This window comes from Eleutherodactylus coqui, chromosome 1, assembly GCF_035609145.1.
Source record: "Eleutherodactylus coqui strain aEleCoq1 chromosome 1, aEleCoq1.hap1, whole genome shotgun sequence".
Classification (NCBI taxonomy): domain Eukaryota; kingdom Metazoa; phylum Chordata; class Amphibia; order Anura; family Eleutherodactylidae; genus Eleutherodactylus; species Eleutherodactylus coqui.
The window spans coordinates 64,435,541-64,457,254 of record NC_089837.1 but is presented as its reverse complement, the minus strand read 5'-3'; the positions used below and the strand labels follow the sequence as shown (position 1 = coordinate 64,457,254).

At 47.4% G+C, this 21,714-nt stretch overlaps 1 protein-coding gene across 1 annotated transcript in view; it reads right to left on the bottom strand.

The window, feature by feature from the left end:
• The window catches only part of TTC32 (tetratricopeptide repeat domain 32), a 43,685-nt gene that overhangs the window by 6,419 nt on the left and 15,552 nt on the right, over window positions 1-21,714 (bottom strand). The window contains exons 3-5 of the mRNA XM_066596942.1: window positions 2,344-2,406; window positions 741-794; window positions 355-414 (exon numbers count right to left, since the gene is read on the bottom strand). The gene's annotated coding sequence lies outside the window, so the exon portion shown is untranslated. The remainder of the gene's footprint in view (window positions 1-354; window positions 415-740; window positions 795-2,343; window positions 2,407-21,714) is intronic.

Genomic DNA, 21,714 nt, shown 5'->3' with positions numbered 1-21,714 from the left:
ATGTCCGCCGGCCGTGAAAACGCGGTCGATATACGCTCGTGTGAAAGAGCCCTAAGTCACATTATACGTTAGGGTAGATTTCCACATTTCCAGTTCCAGTCTCTTATGTCTGGATCCTGTTATATTAGTCTATATTAGTGTTTCCCAAACTCCAGTCCTCAGGGACCCCAACAGGTCATGTTTTCAGGATATCCTATGGTAAGAACCCCTGTGGCAACGTCCGAGGCAACAACAATAATTACATCACCTGTGTAACACTGAGGAAATCCTGAAAACATGACCTGTTGGGGTCCCTCAGGACTGGAGTTTTGGAAACACTGGTCTATATCCTCTATAGACAGACATGTATATTACCTTCGGGATATGTAACCGTTGTAGTGGGCAGCAGGTCTTCTTCAGCTGTAGATGTTTCTCCTGTAAGAAACAAGAACATACTCAATCACAAAGTACAGAGAAAATCAATATATAGAGGGGCGTCTCAAAAGTAAGGAAACACCCATAGAAAAGGAAAATGGTTTAGTGGATGATGATCTAACTTTAGACACAAACTGTAGAGGAAGGGAGAAACCCGTTAGGCCATCTAACCAATATGACGGCCATTTTGAATGCTGCCATCTTGGTGTCAGTAAGTCACACTATACATTAGGTTAGATTCCCACATCTCTCTCCCCTTACAGTCTCTTATGTCTGCATCCTGTTATATAAGTCTATATACTCTATAGACAGATGTGCTATATTACCTTCACTATATGTGGTCGGGGTTGTAGGCAGCGGATGTTCTATAGCTGTATCTCCTGTAAGAAACAAGAACATACTTTAATCACAAAGCACGGAGCAAATCAATATATACAGGGTGTCTCAAAAGTAAGGAGATACCCATAAAAAACGAAAATGGTTTAGCAGATGATGATCCAACTTTAGACACAAAATGCAGAGGAAGGGAGAAACCCGTTAGGCCCTCTAACCAATATGACGGCCATTTTGAATGCTACCATCTTGGTTTCAACTTCAGTTTTTCCAATTGGAAGGTGGGTGTGTGACACATCAAACTGGTAGAGAATTTCACCAGAGGAACAATGGAGTGCTTCATGTTACTGTAACATTATCTGTTCTCTTGGTAATACAGTGATTATTATTCTGTACAAGCAATGTGACTGATGGCCTTATCCCAAGCAGAACGCCCAAGGAGGTTGGAAAGCTCACGATAACATCATGTATTTTTGTTAGCCATTAAAAGCTATCATATCTACAAGATTACATGGTTTCTCTTGCTGAGAACAATCACAATTTGCTCTACTGGCTAAGGCCTCACATCCAAGGGAAAAATATGGCCCGCGCGAATTTCTGCAGCAGATTTCCACAGCGGATGCACTTTAATTTTTCTTGTGGGAGATCCATTGATATAGAGGACAATTGACCCCACCTGAGAGGGACCTACTTTAAAATAGAGCATGTCGCTTTTTTTCCTGCGCGTGAAATCGGCAAATCACTTAAAATACCATCTGCGGCTATTTAATTAACTGCGGATGTGCAATGCTTTCCTATGGGATGCGGATATGCAGATTTCACACGCGGTAGTACCGCACGGATATAATAAATATAATTTCCCCGTGGACATGAGGCCTGAGACGGTACCAAACGTTTTTCATTTTTTAAAGTTTCTGAAAAGTGCAGTCACTTTTTCAGTAGTAGAACATTTAAAAAACCATTGGGTATCACCACAATTGTACGGACCCACAGAATAAAGGTAATGTGCTTTTTATCGCATTGTGACTACCATACTGCTACAGTGCACCTCCACCGAAATGGCGCAATTTAAGTTTTCTCCACTTCACACCACTTAGAAAGTTTTAAACTTTGTCCAGGATATTATATGGGCAGTAAAGGTTACCATTAATATACACAACTAATCCCACTAAATAACCCCTACTGGAGCTACATTAGGATTTTTTGACAACATTTAATCAGAGGGATATAACATATATAACAGGGGACAAATAACATTAAAGGGGTTGTCCAGGATTAGAAAAACATGGCCTCTTTCTGCCAAACGCAGCGCCACCCTCACTCATAGAGTTGTGTATGGTATTGCAGCTCAACTCCATTGAAGTGAATGGAAGCTGAGCTGCAATTCCGGAAACAACCCACAAAGAAGGGGGGCGCTGTGTTTGAAAGAAAGCAACCATGTTTTTCTAACCCGGACAACCCTATTAACCCCATCATGTCAACATATTGGGCTTGTCTGTATCTTTAATAAATTGGGGAACGGTTTCCTACAGTTATAAGTAATGACATCAATTAGAGGAATAAACAGTAATAGTAACAACGTCGTTATACGCTTACCAGTTATAACGGGAATAGTTGGTATAATAACTGTCCTAAATACGACCTCCGGTCCAGATGTTCCTGTGAGGAGAACAAGGCATTCATTAGTTTCTTACATCACCTACATGTGGGCTCCAATCTGAACCCGAGATTCATAGGGCGTATCTCCTATTGCAGGAAGACTAACTAACTAATCTCCTGTAAATGGCGCGGACTGCGGCGGCGCTCACTAGTGGGGAGACAAAATCTGTCCGGTCCAAATTAATTTGAACTGAACCACAAATTCACCAAAACCCCTATAACTGCTGTATAATACTGTCTAAGGGCAGCCATGAAATAATGTAACTTACTAGGTATTGGCCGAGACGTCGCTGTATCCAAAAACACTAAAACAAAAAACGCTAGAGCTATGCTCCGAATTATCTCCATTGTAGAAGAGGCAGAATCTTGGCGAGCGCGATCACTTATCCCAGCCCTGCTTTATGATGTCATAGCATGAGGATGTCAGCATGGAACCTTCATACAGCAAGGAGCCGCTGCGAACCCAAGCTATGGCTGCTTTATGATGTCATCACATAATGATGTCAGCATGGAACCTTCATACAGCAAGGAGCCGCTGAGAACCCAAGCTATGGCTGCTTTATGATGTCATCACATGAGGATGTCAGCATGGAACCTTCATACAGCAAGGAGCCGCTGAGATCCTAAAGCTGTTCTAAAGAAATAAAACTTGAATAATAATACAGAGTAACTAAAAAAGAATGGCGCAAAAGTAAAGCTTCATGCAGGTTGTTTCAGTTGGAGAAAAAGAATCACATCTGCATGTATCTTTCATGCTGTCATAGGAAATAATGCGTGATATCGCCCAAGAAATAAGCCGTGCTGCGATTTTTTGATATCGCTGTCAGAGAAAAATCTCTCATTTACCTGTTGTAAATAATGGGTTATGACAATGCATAAGTCCTGTGCGGATAACGCAGGGAGAGGAAGACAGCCTAATTAAAACTTCCATTGAAGTCAATGATGCATAAAAGGAAACGGAACGCATCGCCTTCTGGTTTTTTAATGCCCCCATTGACTGTGAAAAAAAAAAGTATGAAGACCAGCTTATTACATGCCGGTCTAAATAGGATTTCACGTCGGTGCAGGATGCATCTAATATATGCGTATATGCGCACGCCTCTCCATATATTGGGCAGCTTCGTGCCTCTACACTGATTTGTACACGAGGTCGGCCTGGCGTGCACTTCTGGTATAATTCATGCCAGTTTCTGGTGTAAACTATACATAAATGTGTCGGTCTGGGGTGACTCCGCCTCCTCCTGTCAAACCTTGCCTACTTTTCAGAAAAGTATCAAGGACAGCGCAAAAACCAAAAAGTCGCACATTTTTTGTTAATGCCCTCTTGCAAAATAATGTGCAGCTATTTTATACCGGAAACTGGTGTTTTTGTTTCTTTTTTCTATAGCATTTGCCACGTGGGATGATAATTGTTCATTTATTGTAGAAACCGCCATATAATACGCTGAGCATTACACAATTGGAATACGCGTACGGCCGTGTGAACGAGCCATAATTCCTTCATCGTTCAGTCTCTGCAGGCTTAAAAATCAAGTGATGATCAGTCCGTGTAAACAGGGTCACCCATGACCGAAGGCCTGCTTACTGTGAATGGAGGCGGTCGGCTGGAGCGTTCTCCTGCGCACTTTACCTCCATTCGCTGAGTGATGATCGTCCGCTCGGGAGCCCTCATTGTGTTATTTAACCCTTTCCAATCCAATTTGTATCCTGATTTTCCTAGGGGGCTTACTCTTTTCCTGCCGTTATACAACGGCGCTATCTGCTGGCTAAAGCCAGTACTGCATGAGGTGACACATTGGATAGGCTCCGACAGCAGAGAGGCTGACAATATACAGTAAGAGAACCCCGATGGGCGTCTTCCAGCATCGGAGCTGTACAGCCTTAAATCATAATGTCTTCAGACGTCAGACAGTGGATTGGAAAGGGTTAAAGGGATAACAGCCACAATTGGCATGAATGTTGATCATTGCTGTTGCCAGCGGAGGACAGCTGTCAAATATGGCTGAAATCACTCAGCTTCTGAGCCCACTGCGTACAGACATGTGATATGCGCCACGTCAGGAAAGGGTTAATATATCTTTATACTACAAAGCTGGATGTGATCTGTAGGCGTTTTTTTTTTTATGGGTGTTTTTCAGTTTTTACACTGTTAGCGGAGATATTGAGCTAGAGTTACATGGCAACTCTTGACCACAACCGCGGTCACATGACCAAAAATCACATTATAGCCCCGCGTCCTCACACGGTCACTGAAATAGATGCTTCACGGTGCAACTCGCGAGTCGTCACAACCCGCAGGTCATAAAAAATCCACCAAGGTTGGAGGTAACCAGTGAGTTGCATCGTGACCCCATTGATCAGTGAGAGGGCGAGACCGCAGGGCAGCACCGCAATCTATAGTCGGTAAAATGCCGGACAGCTGAGCCGAAACCGAACGGATCCCATTATAGTCAATGGAGTCCGGCCGGCGCTGTTCAGTTCAGTCATACGATGGATCTCATCGGCCAGCGGATTCCCCTTCACCGCTCCCCGAACAGAACCCCTGCCGCTGGTGTGAAACCCCCTAATACTATCTTCACTAACCCAGATTTATGACTAATACTCCCTGCAAGCGATAATCTAACAACCATATATAGAAAACTGCATTAACGATACTTTGCAAACATCAGTCCTATAACACTGAGATACAGGTCACATGGTAAAATATACAGTCCTTCTGAAGGTGGTTGTCACTTCATGACTATTACAGCGCTTAACCAAACATGGCGTCTCTACCCCACTGGTTTGTGTATTGCTTTAGCCTCAGTCCATATACTGTGAGCGCTGTCCCTGTAAATACTGATTGCTGCAGCGTTTCTCTATATAATAGACCTGCTGTGATTTATCTAGTCTTCATTAATATCCAGACTTATTACTCATCTCGGGGGCACCCACTTACAGTTTGTTGCTTGGATTGGGAATAGTCAGGGGTTTCCCTTTGCTGGTGTCTGGTAACTCGGTCCTATAATGTGAGGTCCTCTTGTAATATCTGCAGTCTCTGCCCTTTCTGAAAAAGGTAGTCCCTTCACTGTCCCGCACCACTGGAGGCTCAACACAGCATCTGATGCACATCTCTCTGGGAACTGGGTTCTGCCTCCTGCTGGCCATCAGGCCTTTACTACTTCACATGTGCTGCTGCAGTCTCTCATAAAATGGCGCTGACACAGCCTCTCATGATGTCCTGATCCCAAGATGGCTGCCAGCTACTTGTTCAACCTCTCCAAAGATGGCCACTGCCCCACTTCCTTTTGAGGACAAAGCTACAGTCTGCATATAATTGTAATAGTTTCATTGACTTCTATTAATAACGGTAATTGGAGCGCCCTCTGATGGCCAACTGTAATGCAGTCTGGGTCACTGTTTAAATAATTAAAGTTATTAATGAAGCTTAATATTTGAGACATCAGATCTTAGAACCGTGGCGACCACTGACAAGCTCAGTAAGGTGGTAAGGGCTCATTCCATGCAAACCTAGCAGTTTTACTGAGGTCGGCCTAACTTACAGTTTGCTGTCTGGGAGATGCAGCTTCTAGTGGGTCAGGCTGGTCCTGCTCCTTTCTAATCCTCCCGTTTATATCTGATGAGGCAGGAGGTGTTTGCCTCTACTTGGGTGAATGGACATATTGGAGAGGAGAGTGGGCCAACCATCTCTGCTGGGTTTTACAAGCTGCTATCCTGGGACTCAGAAACTGAGAGTCTGAGGAGGAAGTTCTGGGTACAAATCCTCACTTGATTTGTGGAAGACTGGTGTTTGTGTGACTGCAGCAACCACGAAGGAAGCGGGTCAGAAAGTGAGAGGAAAGCCCAAATGCTGAGTGAAGAAAAACTTAACCAAAAGTAAATTACCAGCAGGGAAAGTGTTAACCTTAGAGGGGAAGAAGGAGTAAGTCAGACAATGGCCACTTCAGAGGATGCGCTCGCGTGTCAATGATACGCGGCGCTGAAGCTGTGCCAATCACGCTACAAATGTTCAATCTGTCCCCCTTTGATTTTCAGCAACGTTGTCGATTCTCAAAACCAGGTTTGTTACCGATGAACGTGGGAAGTCGCTTTAATTGCTGCAACCTGCCAACAAATGCTGTCCGTCAGATCTGACCCTGATGCAGGTCTGTCATGGTAGGCCTGGCAATAAAATAATAGACTCACTCACCCGGCTCTAATCTGGCAATTAGGATAATCCCCGGATCACCGACTCTTCTGAAGTAATCACTGATATAACATGTAATACTGTATCGCTCAAGAAAGGCGTCCAGGCCCCTCTCGTACTCTTCTAGTGAGTTCCCCATCACCATGTCCTCATAGTCTCACTGCTCTTACAGTAAAGAACCCCCTTCTATGTTGCTGTATAAACCTTCTTTCCTCTAGACGTAGAGGGCGCCACCTTGTCACAGTCCTGGGTATAAATAGCTGATGGGAGAGATCTCTGTATTGTCCCCTGATATATTTATACGCAGTTATTAGGTCGCCCCTCAGCCATTTTTTTTCTAAACTAAATAATCCCAATTTTGATAACCCCTCTGGGTCTTGCAGTCCGCCCATTTCATTTATTACTTTAGTTGCCCGCCTTTGTATCCGCTCAATATCTGAGCCATAGAAACTCAGGCCTCTGCAGACAGCCGGGAGAATTTTCGCAGCGGGATGCAGAACCGTGCCCCTGCAGAGGCCTGCGGCTCACCCGCTCCCGGCGTCTTCCGTCTTCTGCTATGCGATGGCTGCCAGCCAGCCGGCGCATGTGCAGAGCGGTGCCGGCCCGTCCCTACTGACTCTGCGAGACCCGCACAGAAATAGAACATGCCGCAATTTGTTTTCAGTGTGTTTTCACGCAGATAAATCGCGGCTGTGTGCATAGGATTGTGTTTTGCAATGCAATCCCATGCAGGCGGGCACGGGCGGAAATTCTGTGGGAAATCCCACTGCAGAATTTCCGCCCGTGTGCAGGGGGCCTAACCTGAGTGCTTTTCTCCTTTCAATTTCTGCACTAGAGTAATGGTAACTGCAGAAGCAGGAACAGTCTGACCCCATGAGGGGTATCTTTTTTTTTATCCCCTTCATTCTTTGTTTTAGATGAATTAGAACAATAAAACAACGGTTACACGGGGGGCATAGAGGCACGTTTATTGGAGTAAGATGGAGAAATTTATTAAGAGGCACATACATCTTATACTAAATCTACGCCAGCATTGGGCTGAACAGCCTGTGACAAGCGACTCAAGCACTGAAACCTTGACATTAGTACAATGTCCTCACTACAGGCTATTTCTCCTGTAGCAGGCCTGCTGATTCCCCCTGGTCCTGATGGTGTGCACACCTAAAGTCTTGGATGAGGCTAGCCTCACTTATGGTTCGCTGTGCAGGCGTTGTCACTTCAACCAACCCTGAGCAATCAGTCCGCATGCTAAAAGGTTGGGGCTGCTCTCCACTCCTTTCTCAGACTTCTTGTCGGGTCCTCTGTTTGTTCTGCACAATTAAGACCCCTCTCTCCCTCTCCTCCAGCAGCGCTGGCGACAGTTCTCCATCCCTTCTTTAGCAGCAGTCGGCAGCTTGTCACTCTTGCTTCTGGCAATCCAGCAGCTCACTACACAGCAGAAATTACCCCTTTCTGCATCAGGGAATCGACCAATCCCAACCAGTGCAATGAGCATGCTCAGTTTCATAGCACCAAAATTTGGTGCAAATTTGATACATGTGGTGATCTTGGTGCACTTTTTGGTGTATTTTTCCAGTTCATCTTCATGGCAACCCTAACTGCTTCGTGTGAATCCCTTATAATTCCATCCCTTCAACTTGTGCAGAAGGTGGAAATTTATGCCAGAATTCTAGCACAAGTGCCTTTGTGAATTCCCCTCATGTGGAATTTGCTGCAGCATTTGTGCCACGTGTAAACACACCCCTAGTCAGTTTGAGGTACGCTGCCACGTGCAGAGCGGCCTCAGGAGTAATAGTGTCCCCTATACGAGCCCCAGCAATAATAGTGACCCCCACAGTGACCACAGTAGTATTATCACTCCCCAATACCACCCCCAGCAATAGTGACCCCCATAGAAGCTCCATAGTATTAGCGCTCCCCTATACTAGCACCAGCAATAATAGTGACCCCCACAGAAGCCCTAGTAATAATAGTGACCCCCACAGGAGCCCCAGCAATAGTAGTGATCCCCACAGAAGCCCCATATTATTAGAGCTCCCCTATACTAGCCCCAGCAATAGTAGTGACCCCCACAGTGACCCATAGTATTAGCGCTCCCCTATACCAGCCCAGTGACCGCTACAGTGAGCCATATACGTACCCTCCTCCTGGTCTTCGCAGCGCCAATGATCCTCTCAGCGCTGACGCCGGTGGGTGGAAGTGTGTGTGCACCTGCAGCAGAGTCTCCTCGCTAGCGGAACCAAAGAGGAAAGCTGAGGGGACGAAGATCCCGGATGCACACACTGCCGTCACCTCGCCCGGTAATCATGTAAATGGTGACCAGACATGATCAGAAAGCGGGACAAATGCCTGTCCTGCTGGGGTTCCAGCGGAAGGCGGGACACGATCCCAAAGCGGGACTGTCCTGGCTAACGCGGGATGTCTGGTCACCTTATATAAGTGCTTGCTTCTGCGGGATCAGTTATATTTTTAATACTGCCATGTAGCGCACCATATAATGTACTGAAACACTTCAAAATTCTTAAAGGGGTTGTCCCGCGCCAAAACGGCTTTTTTTTTTCTTCAATAGGCCCCCCGTTTGGTGCGAGACAAACACAAGAGATGGGTTAAAACAAAAAAAAGTTTAGTACTTACCCGAATCCCCGCTCTGCGGTGACTTCTTACTTACCTTACCAAGATGGCCGCCGGGATCTTCACCCACGATGCACCGTGGGCTCTGTGCGGTCCATTGCCGATTCCAGCCTCCTGATTGGCTGGAATCGGCACACGTGATGGGGCGGAGCTACGCGATGATGCGTAGAAGGGGGTGGAGCCAGAACGCCGCTCGTGCCGAGACCCAAGAGAAGGGAGAAGACCCTTCTGCGCAAGCGCGTCTAATCGGGAGATTAGACGCTGAAATTAGACGGCACCATGGAGACGGGGACGCCAGCAACAGAGCAGGAAAGTGAATAACTTCTGTATGGCTCATAATTAATGCACGATGTACATTACAAAGTGCATTAATATGGCCCTACAGAAGTGTATAACCCCACTTGCTTTCTCGGGACAACCCCTTTAAGAGTGATGTACTTTAACGTTCATTTATGGAGCCCTGCCACATGCACGGCTTAATACAGTTGAATACATGGCAGCCCTGGGAGCCTTCACTAGGCCTAGAGCTACCATGGCATACATCCATGACGGCACAATCACATCATGGGGAGGGCCGCTGGTGAGTCAACGTGTGGACCCATACCCCTCTGGCTGACGGTCACGATTGACAGCGCACATGTGCTGGCAACAAGCCACTATCGGAGCTAGCTGTGATCGTGGCTGTTTACGGTGCGGGTCGTGTGTTTTTTAAACAGCTTGTAGGCAATATGGGAAGAGGGTATATTTGACAATTGGGTCTCTGGGGCCCCTATGACATTAGGCTGAAGCACATGCAGAGTGTATGGTGATCTTAGCCCTATCCACTCATGTATTACAATGTGATAGAGACAACAGCATTATAATGTATTGCATTGTGTACAATAGATAGGCTGCCCGGATCTAAACATTTCAGATGCCGAGGAGAGTCTATAGCTTTTTTAAATGTTCAGTTGTTCATTTCATCCATTAAACACAGTTATCTGCCCATCACTCAATTACTGCCGGACTTCCGCTGATAACCCGTGTTGTGTGTGTTGTCACTTCTGTACATTACAAGCTCCCGGGAGCCAAACAGATCTGGAAGTCCCGTAATACATGTTATAAAGGTTGTCTCTATGGTACTTATTGTAGTGAACTATCTGGATGAGGCCGGAGGAGCTGAAGACAAGAGTAAGGCTGCCTGCAGACGGGCGGGTCGGGTCCGGCGGTGAGAATTCTCGCCGCAGGACCCGACCCGAGCACCCGCAGGGACGAGCGCGTACTCACCCGCGCCTGCCGGCTCCGGCTGTTTGATGTGCCGGCTTGCCCCGCAAAGAAATAGAGCATGCCACGATTTGTTTGCCGCACAATATTTTGCACGGCCGTCTGCATAGGATTGCGTTTGTTAACGCAATCCTATGCAGGCTTCCAGCAACGGAAATTCCGCGGGAAATCCCGCCGCGGAATTTCCACTCGTGTGCAGGGGGCCTTAAGGATATGGGAAAAATCATTGCTCTGGTACCTACTGATAGAGGGTAGCACCGGGAGAGGAAGTGATATATGGGCTACCGATTGTTGTCCGCCCACATGTCACATGCTTTCATCAAATCAGTTGCAGCATCGCCCATCAGAGAGGAGGATCCTCTAAACCAAAATAGCTTTGGCTAGACTAGGGTGCAGAGCAGGGGCATACCTATAGGGGATGCAGGGGATGCGGTCGCACCCAGGCCCAGGAACCTTAGGTGGCCCATAAAGCCTCTCTTCTCCATATAGGAAGCCCAGTACTATGAATAAAGCATTATAGTTGGGGGCCCTGTTACAGGTTTTGCATTGGGCCCCAAATTTTAAAGTTACACCTCTGAGTGAAATAAATCTCCAATTCTTCAGCCCTGCAAGGAGGTTTGGACTTGTCTGTTGTATTCCCAAGTTCTTGTGTTCAGAAGAGTCATTAGTGGAAGTAACGTTGCTGGAGCAGTAACATAGTCACGAATAGACCCATGTCGTCTCTAGGAGAGCAGTCAGGATATGATGCAGCAGATGGAGTAACTAAAGCATACAATGCTCAAGAACACAGAAATAAGTGAACAATGGGCCAGTAATGAGTAAGCAATGAACTTTAACCTTCAATTATCTAGGCACAGACACAATGTACTATCACCTATAATGTACTGTAGTGGTACCTTCTATGTACTATCACCTATAATGTACCGTAGTGGTACCTTCTATGTACTATCACCTATAATGTACCAGAGTGGTACCTTCTATGTACTATCACCTATAATGTACCGTAGTTGTACCTTCTATGTACTGTCACCTATAATGTACCGGAGTGGTACCTTCTATGTACTATCACCTATAGTGTACCGGAGTGGTACCTTCTATGTACTATCACCTATAATGCACCGGAGTGGTACCTTCTATGTACTGTCATCTATTATGTACCATAGTGGTACATTCTATGTCCTATCACCTATAATGTACCGGAGTGGTACCTTCTATGTCCTATTACCTATAATGTACCGGAGTGGTACCTTCTATGTACTATCACCTATAATGTACTGTAGTGGTACCTTCTATGTACTGTCACCTATAATGTACCGTACTGGTACCTTCTATGTACTATCACCTATAATGTACCGGAGTGGTACCTTCTATGTACTATCACCTATAATGTACCGGAGTGGTACCTTCTATGTACTATCACTTATAATGTACTGTAGTGGTACCTTCTATGTACTATCACCAATAATGTACTGTAGTGGTACCTTCTATGTCCTATCACCTATAATGTACTGTAGTGGTACCTTCTATGTACTATCACCTATAATGTACCGCAGTGGTACCTTCTATGTCCTATCACCTATAATGTACCGGAGTGGTACCTTCTATGTACTATCACCTATAATGTACCAGAGTGGTACCTTCTATGTACTATCACCTATAATGTACTGTAGTGGTACCTTCTATGTACTATCACCTATAATGTACCGTAGTGGTACCTTCTATGTACTATCACCTATAATGTACCGTAGTGGTACCTTCTATGTACTATCACCTATAATGTACCGGAGTGGTACCTTCTATGTACTATCACCTATAATGTACCGGAGTGGTACCTTCTATGTACTATCACCTATAATGTACCAGAGTGGTACCTTCTATGTACTATCACCTATAGTGTACCGGAGTGGTACCTTCTATGTCCTATCCCCTATAATGTACCGGAGTGGTACCTTCTATGTACTATCCCCTATAATGTACAAGAGTGGTACCTTCTATGTACTATCACCTATAATGTACTGTAGTGGTACCTTCTATGTACTATCACCTATAATGTACCAGAGTGGTACCTTATATGTCCTATCCCTTATAATGTACCGGAGTGGTACCTTCTATGTACTATCCCCTATAATGTACCAGAGTGGTACCTTCTATGTACTATCACCTATAATGTACCGTAGTGGTACCTTCTATGTACTATCCCCTATAATGTACCGGAGTGGTACCTTCTATGTCCGATCACCTATAATGTACCGCAGTGGTACCTTCTATGTCCTATCACCTATAATGTACCAGAGTGGTACCTTCTATGTACTATCACCTATAATGTACCGGAGTGGTACCTTCTATGTACTATCACCTATAATGTACTGTAGTGGTACCTTCTATGTACTGTCATCTATAATGTACCAGAGTGGTACCTTCTATGTACTATCACCTATAATGTACCGGAGTGGTACCTTCTATGTACTATCACCTATAGTGTACCGGAGTGGTACCTTCTATGTCCTATCCCCTATAATGTACCGGAGTGGTACCTTCTATGTACTATCCCCTATAATGTACCAGAGTGGTACCTTCTATGTACTATCCCCTATAATGTACCAGAGTGGTACCTTCTATGTACTATCACCTATAATGTACCAGAGTGGTACCTTCTATGTACTATCACCTATAATGTACCGGAGTGGTACCTTCTATGTACTATCACCTATAATGTACCGGAGTGGTACCTTCTATGTACTATCACCTATAATGTACCGGAGTGGTACCTTCTATGTACTGTCACCTATAATGTACCGGAGTGGTACCTTCTATGTCCTATCACCTATAATGTACCAGAGTGGTACCTTCTATGTACTATCACCTATAATGTACCGGAGTGGTACCTTCTATGTACTATCACCTATAATGTACTGTAGTGGTACCTTCTATGTACTATCACCTATAATGTACCGGAGTGGTACCTTCTATGTACTATCACCTATAATGTACCGGAGTGGTACCTTCTATGTACTATCACCTATAATGTACTGTAGTGGTACCTTCTATGTACTATCACTAGAGATGAGCGAACGTACTCGTCCGAGCTTGATACTCGTTCGAGTATTAGCGTGTTCGGGATGCTCGTTACTCGTAACGAGTACCACGCGATGTTCGGGTAACTTTCACTTTCATCTCTGAGACGTTAGCGCGCTTTTCTGGCCAATTGAAAGACAGGGAAGGCATTACAACTTCCCCCTGTGACGTTCAAGCCCTATACCACCCCCCTGCTGTGAGTGGCTGGGGAGATCAGGTGTCACCCGAGTATAAAAATCGGCCCCTCCCGCGGCTCGCCTCAGATGCGTTGTGACATAGCTGAGGGAAAGTGCTATCGTGTTGTAGCTGCTATAGGGAGAGTGTTAGGAGTTAGTGTAGGCTTCAAGAACCCCAACGGTCCTTCTTAGGGCCACATCTAACCGTGTGCAGTAGTGTGGAGGCTGCTTTTTGCAGTGTTGCCCTTTTTTTTTTTTTTGGTATATCGGCCGTGCAGAGCATTGCGTCCTGCAGTAATTTTACATAGTGCAGGGCCAGTAGTGGTAAGGCAGGGACAGAAGACATATATTGTGAGGCAGGGACAGAAGACATATTGATTGAATATAGGCAGTGGGCCTTTGCAAAAACATTTGGGGAAAAAAATCTATTTGGGCTGCCTGTGACTGTCCTCAGTGTACTGGGTCTGTGCTGGGTGTAGTTGTCCTCCTAATTCATACGCAGCCAGCTAAGTGTTACAGCAGGCCTGCGCAAAATTATTTCCTGGCTCTGTGTTGGCTGTTAAATCACCGCTGTATTCCTGTCCACAGTGCAACAATCTGCAGTTATTTTACATACTCCAGGGCCAGTAGTGGTGAGGCAGGGACAGAAGACATATATTATTGATTGAATATACGCAGTGGGCCTTTTCTAAAAAATATTGGGCAAAAAATCTATTTGGCCTGCCTGTCACTGTGCTCAGTGTTCTGGGTCCGTGTGTGCTGGGTGTAGTAGTTCTACAAAATCATACGCAGCCAGCTAAGTGTTACAGCAGGTTTGCGCCAAATTATTTCCTGGCGTTCCGTAAGCGAAGTCAGCCTCCAACCACAGGCCAATAAGCGGCACATTTAATTACAGTGTTGTGTTTCTGCATTCCTGGTAATACAGCATGCTGAGGGGTAGGGGTAGGCCTAGAGGACGTGGGCGCGGCCGAGGACGCGGAGGCCCTAGTCCGGGTGTGGGCACAGGCCGAGCTCCTGATCCAGGTGTATCGCAGCCGACTGCTGCGGGATTAGGAGAGAGGCACTTTTCTGGCATCCCCACATTCATAGCACATTTAATGGGTCCATGCGGTAGACCTTTATTAGAAAATGAGCAGTGTGAGCAGGTCCTGTCGTGGATGGCAGAAAGTGCTTCCAGCAACCTATCGTCCACCCACAGTTCTGCGCCGTCCACTGCTGCAACTCAGAATCCTCTGGCTGCTGCTCCTCCTTCCTCCCAGCCTCCTCACTCCATGAAAATGAGACATTCTGAGGACCGGGCAGACTCCCAGGAACTGTTCTCGGGCCCCTGCTCAGATTGGGCAGCAGTGGTTCCTCTCCCACCAGAGGAGTTTATCGTGACTGTTGCCCAACCATTGCAAAGTTCCCGGGGTCCGGGGGATGAGGCTGGGGACTTCCGGCAACTGTCTCAAGACCTTTTAGTGGGTGAGGAGGCCGATGACGATGAGACACAGTTGTCTATCAGTGAGGCAGTAGTAAGGGCAGTAAGTCCGAGGGAGGAGCGCACCGAGGATTCTGAGGAAGAGCAGCAGGACAATGAGGTGACTGACTCCACCTGGTTTGCTATGCCTACTGAGGACAGGTCTTCAGAGGGGGAGGCAGGGGCAGCAGCAGGGCAGGTTGCAAGAGGCAGTGCGGTGTCCAGGGGTAGAGGCAGGGCCAGACCAAATAATCCACCAACTGTTTCCCAAAGCACCCCCTCACGCCATGCCACCCTGCAGAGGCCGAGGTGCTCAAAGGTCTGGCAGTTTTTCACTGAGAGTGCAGACGACCGATGAACAGTGGTGTGCAACCTTTGTCGCGCCAAGATCAGCCGGGGAGCCACCACCACCAGCCTCACCACCACCAGCATGCGCAGACATATGATGGTCAAGCACCCCACAAGGTGGGACGAAGGCCGTTCACCGCCTCCGGTTTGCACCGCTGCCTCTCCCCCTGTGCCCCAACCTGCCACTGAGATCCAACCCCGCTCTGAAGACACAGGCACTACCGTCTCCTGGCCTGAACCCACACCCTCACCTCCGCTGTCCTCGGCCCCATCCACCAATGTCTCTCAGTGCACCATCCAGCCGCCGCTAGCGCAAGTGTTTGAGCGCAAGCGCAAGTACGCCGCCACGCACCCGCACGCTCAAGCGTTAAACGTGCACGTAGCCAAAATTATCAGCCTGGAGATGCTGCCGTATAGGGTTGTGGAAACGGAGTCCTTCAAAAGTATGATGGCGGCGGCAGCCCCGCGCTACTCAGTTCCCAGTCGCCACTATTTTTCCCTATGTGCCATCCAAGCCCTGCACGACCACGTCTCCCGCAACATTGTACGCGCCCTCACCAACGCGGTTACTGCCAAGGTCCACTTACCAACGGACACGTGGACAAGCACAGGCGGGCAGGGCCACTATATCTCCCTGACGGCACATTGGGTGAATTTAGTGGAGGCTGGGACAGAGTCAGAGCCTGGGACCGCTCACGTCCTACCCACCCCCAGAATTGCGGGCCACAGCTCGGTGGTGGTATCTGCGGCGGTGTATGCTTCCTCCACTAAACCACCCTCCTCCTCCTCCAACGCAACCTCTGTCTCGCAATCAAGATGTGTCAGCAGCAGCAGCACGTCGCCAGCAGTCGGTGTCGCGCGGCGTGGCAGCACAGCGGTGGGCAAGCGTCAGCAGGCCGTGCTGAAACTACTCAGCTTAGGAGATAAGAGGCACACGGACCACGAACTGCTGCAGGGTCTGACAGAGCAGACCGACCGCTGGCTTGCGCCACTGAGCCTCCAACCGGGCATGGTCGTGTGTGACAACGGCCGTAACCTGGTGGCGGCTCTGCAGCTCGGCAGCCTCACGCACGTGCCATGCCTGGCCCACGTCTTTAATTTGGTGGTTCAGCGCTTTCTGAAAAGCTACCCACGCTTGTCAGACCTGCTCGGAAAGGTGTGCCGGCTCTGCGCACATTTCCGCAAGTCCCACACGGACGCTGCCACCCTGCGCACCCTGCAACATCGGTTTCATCTGCCAGTGCACCGACTGCTGTGCGACGTGCCCACACGGTGGAACTCTACGCTCCACATGTTGGCCAGGCTCTATGAGCAGCGTAAAGCTATAGTGGAATACCAACTCCAACATGGGCGGCGCAGTGGGAGTCAGCCTCCTCAATTATTTTCAGAAGAGTGGGCCTGGTTGGCAGACATCTGCCAGGTCCTTGGAAAGTTTGAGGAGTCTACCCAGGTGGTGAGCGGCGATGCTGCAATCATTAGCGTCACCATTCCTCTGCTATGCCTCTTGAGAAGTTCCCTGCAAAGCATAAAGGCAGACGCTTTGCGCTCGGAAACAGAGCCAGGTGAAGACAGTATGTCGCTGGATAGTCAGAGCACCCTCCTGTCTATATCTCAGCGCGGTGAGGAGGAGGAGGAGGAAGATGAGGAGGGGGAAGAGACAGCTTGGCCCACTGGTGAGGGTACACATGCTGCTGGCCTGTCATCCTTTCAGCGTGTATGGCCTGAGGAGGAGAAGGAGGAGGAGGAGGATCCTGAAAGTGATCTTCCTAGTGAGGACAGTCATGTGTTGCGTACAGGTACCCTGGCACACATGGCTGACTTCATGTTAGGATGCCTTTCTGGTGACCCTCGCGTTACACGCATTCTGGCCACTACGGATTACTGGGTGTACACACTGCTCGACCCACGGTATAAGGAGAACCTTTCCACTCTCATACCCGAAGAGGAAAGGGGTTCGAGAGTGTTGCTATACCACAGGACCCTGGCGGACAAACTGATGGTAAAATTCCCATACGACAGCGCTAGTGGCCGAAGGCACAGTTCCGAGGGCCAGGTAAGCAGGGGAGGCGCGGAGATCAGGCAGCATGTACAGCACAGGCAGGGCAACACTCTTTAAGGCCCTTGACTGCTTTCTGGCTCCCCAGCAAGACTGTGTCACCGATCCCCAGTCACGGCTGAGTCGGCGGGAGCACTGTAAAAGAATGGTGAGGGAGTATGTATTGCACGACCGTCCTCCGTGACGCCTCTGCCCCCTACAACTACTGGGTGTCGAAGCTGGACACGTGGCCTGAACTCGCGCTGTATGCCCTGGAGGTGCTTGCTTGTCCTGCGGCTAGCGTCTTGTCAGAGAGGGTGTTTAGTGCGGCTGGGGGAATCATCACAGATAAGCGTACCCGCCTGTCAACCAACAGTGCCGACAGGCTTACAGTCATCAAGATGAACAAAGCCTGGATTTCCCCAGACTTCTCTTCTCCACCAGCGGACAGCAGCGATACCTAAGCAATACGTAGGCTGCACCCGCGGATGGAAGCATCGTTCTGTATCCCCATCAAAAACGGGGACCTTTTCGCTTCATCAATCTGTGTATAATATTCCTCCTCCTCCTGAAACCTCACGTAATCACGCCGAACGGGCAATTTTTCTTAGGCCCACAAGGCTCAGTCATATAATTTTTCTAAACAATTTTTATACGTTTCAATGCTCATTAAAGAGTTGAAACTTTCACCTCAACCAATTTTTATTTTAACTGGGCTGCCTCCTGGCCTAGTTACCAATTAAGCCACATTAACCAAAGCGATTAATGGGTTTCACCTGCCCTCTCGGTTGGGCATGGGCAATTTTTCAGAGGTACATTAGTACTGTTGGTACACCAATTTTTGGGGGCCCTCGCCTACAGTGTAATCAAATTAATTTTTAGCCCACCTCCATTACATCTGACGTTACCTCAGCTGTGATGGGCAATGCAATGGGATATATTTATGTACCGCCGGTGGCTTCCTGGCACCCACCCATGCTGTGGGTCCACAGGGAGTTGTAAATGCATCTGTGTCCACTTCTAAAGAACCCCAGTCTGACTGGGGCATGCAGTGTGGGCCGAAGCCCACCTGCATTAAACATGACATTATTACCTCAGCTGTGATGGGCAATGCAATGGGATATTTTTATGTTCCGCCGGTGGGTTCCAGGGAGCCACCCATGCTGTGGGTCCACACGGAGTTGTAAATGCATCTGTGTCCACTTCTAAAGAACCCCAGTCTGACTGGGGCATGCAGTGTGGGCCGAAGCCCACCTGCATTTAATCTGACGTTAGCTCTGCTGTCCAGGGCACTGCAATGGGATACATTTATGTACAGCGGGTGGGTTCCAGGGAGCCACCCATGCTGTGGATGCACATGGAATTCCCATTGCGGAGTTGTACCTGCCTGTGACTATTTATAAAAAACCGCGGTCTGACTGGGGCATGCAGACACCTTGACAGAATGAAGTGTGTGGCACATAGGTTCCCCATTGCTATGCCCACGTGTGCAGCTCCAGATGGAGGTGGCACAGAATTGGATTTCTCATTGCTTCTGTACAGCATTGTGGGCTATCGCCCCGCCCCTTTTAAAGAGGGTCGTTGCCTAGCCGTGCCAACCCTCTGCACTGTGTGCCTGCGGTTCCTCCTCATGGCAGACGCACTTATAAATAGACATGAGGGTGGTGTGGCATGAGGGCAGCTGAAGGCTGGGCAGGGACAGTTTGGTGTGCGCTGTGGACACTGGGTCGTGGGGGGGGTGGTTGGTCAGCATGTAACCCAGGAGAAGTGGCAGTGGAGTGTCATGCAGGCAGTGATTGTGCTTTGTTGGAGGTAGTGTGGTGCTTAGCTAAGGTAAGCATTGCTAATGAGGGCTTTTCAGAAGTAAAAGTTGTTGGGAGGGGGGGGGCCCACTCTTGCCGCTATTGGGGCTTAATAGTGGGACCTGTGAACTTGAGATGCAGCCCAATATGTAGCCCCTCGCCTGACCTATCCGTTGCTGTGTCGTTCCCATCACTTTCTAGAATTGCCCAGATTTTCACAAATGAAAACCTTAGCGAACATCGGCGATATACAAAAATGCTGGGGTCGCCCATTGACTTCAATGGGGTTCGTTACTCGAAACAAACCCTCGAGCATCGCGATAATTTCGTCCTGAGTAACGAGCACCCGAGCATTTTGGTGCTCGCACATCTCTAACTATCACCTATAATGTATCGTAGTGGTACCTTCTATGTACTATCACCTATAATGTACCGTAGTGGTACCTTCTATGTCCGATCACCTATAATGTACCGGAGTGGTACCTTCTATGTACTATCACCTATAATGTACCGGAGTGGTACCTTCTATGTACTATCACCTATAATGTACCGTAGTGGTACCTTCTATGTCCTATCACCTATAATGTACCGGAGTGGTACCTTCTATGTACTGTCACCTATAATGTACCGTAGTGGTACCTTCTATGTACTATCACCTATAATGTACCGGAGTGGTACCTTCTATGTACTATCACCTATAATGTACTGTAGTGGTACCTTCTATGTACTGTCACCTATAATGTACCGGAGTGGTACCTTCTATGTTCTATCACCTATAATGTACCGGAGTGGTACCTTCTATGTCCTATCACCTATAATGTACCGGAGTGGTACCTTCTATGTCCTATCACCTATAATGTACCGGAGTGGTACCTTCTATGTACTATCACCTATAATGTACTGTAGTGGTACCTTCTATGTACTATCACCTATAATGTACTGTAGTGGTACCTTCTATGTACTATCACCTATAATGTACCGGAGTGGTACCTTCTATGTACTATCACCTATAATGTACCGGAGTGGTACCTTCTATGTACTATCACCTATAATGTACCGGAGTGGTACCTTCTATGTACTATCACCTATGATGTACCGGAGTGGTACCTTCTATGTACTATCACCTATAATGTACCGTAGTGGTACCTTCTATGTACTATCACCTATAATGTACCGGAGTGGTACCTTCTATGTACTATCACCTATAATGTACCGGAGTGGTACCTTCTATATACTATCACCTATAATGTACCGGAGTGGTACCTTCTATGAACTGTCACCTATAATGTACCGTAGTGGTACCTTCTATGTACTATCACCTATAATGTACCGGAGTGGTACCTTCTATGTACTATCACCTATAATGTACCGGAGTGGTACCTTCTATGTACTGTCACCTATAATGTACCGGAGTGGTACCTTCTATGTCCTATCACCTATAATGTACCGGAGTGGTACCTTCTATGTACTATCACCTATAATGTACCGGAGTGGTACCTTCTATGTACTATCACCTATAATGTACCGGAGTGGTACCTTCTATGTACTATCACCTATAATGTACCGGAGTGGTACCTTCTATATACTATAATGTACCGGAGTGGTACCTTCTATGTACTATCACCTATAATGTACCGGAGTGGTACCTTCTATGCACTATCACCCATAATGTACCGGAGTGGTACCTTCTATGTACTGTCACCTATAATGTACCGGAGTGGTACCTTCTATGTACTATCACCTATAATGTACTGTAGTGGTACCTTCTATGTACTATCACCTATAATGTACCGGAGTGGTACCTTCTATGTACTATCACCTATAATGTACCGGAGTGGTACCTTCTATGTACTATCACCTATAATGTACCGGAGTGGTACCTTCTATGTACTATCACCTATGATGTACCGGAGTGGTACCTTCTATGTACTATCACCTATAATGTACCGTAGTGGTACCTTCTATGTACTATCACCTATAATGTACCGGAGTGGTACCTTCTATGTACTATCACCTATAATGTACCGGAGTGGTACCTTCTATATACTATCACCTATAATGTACCGGAGTGGTACCTTCTATGAACTGTCACCTATAATGTACCGTAGTGGTACCTTCTATGTACTATCACCTATAATGTACCGGAGTGGTACCTTCTATGTACTATCACCTATAATGTACCGGAGTGGTACCTTCTATGTACTGTCACCTATAATGTACCGGAGTGGTACCTTCTATGTCCTATCACCTATAATGTACCGGAGTGGTACCTTCTATGTACTATCACCTATAATGTACCGGAGTGGTACCTTCTATGTACTATCACCTATAAT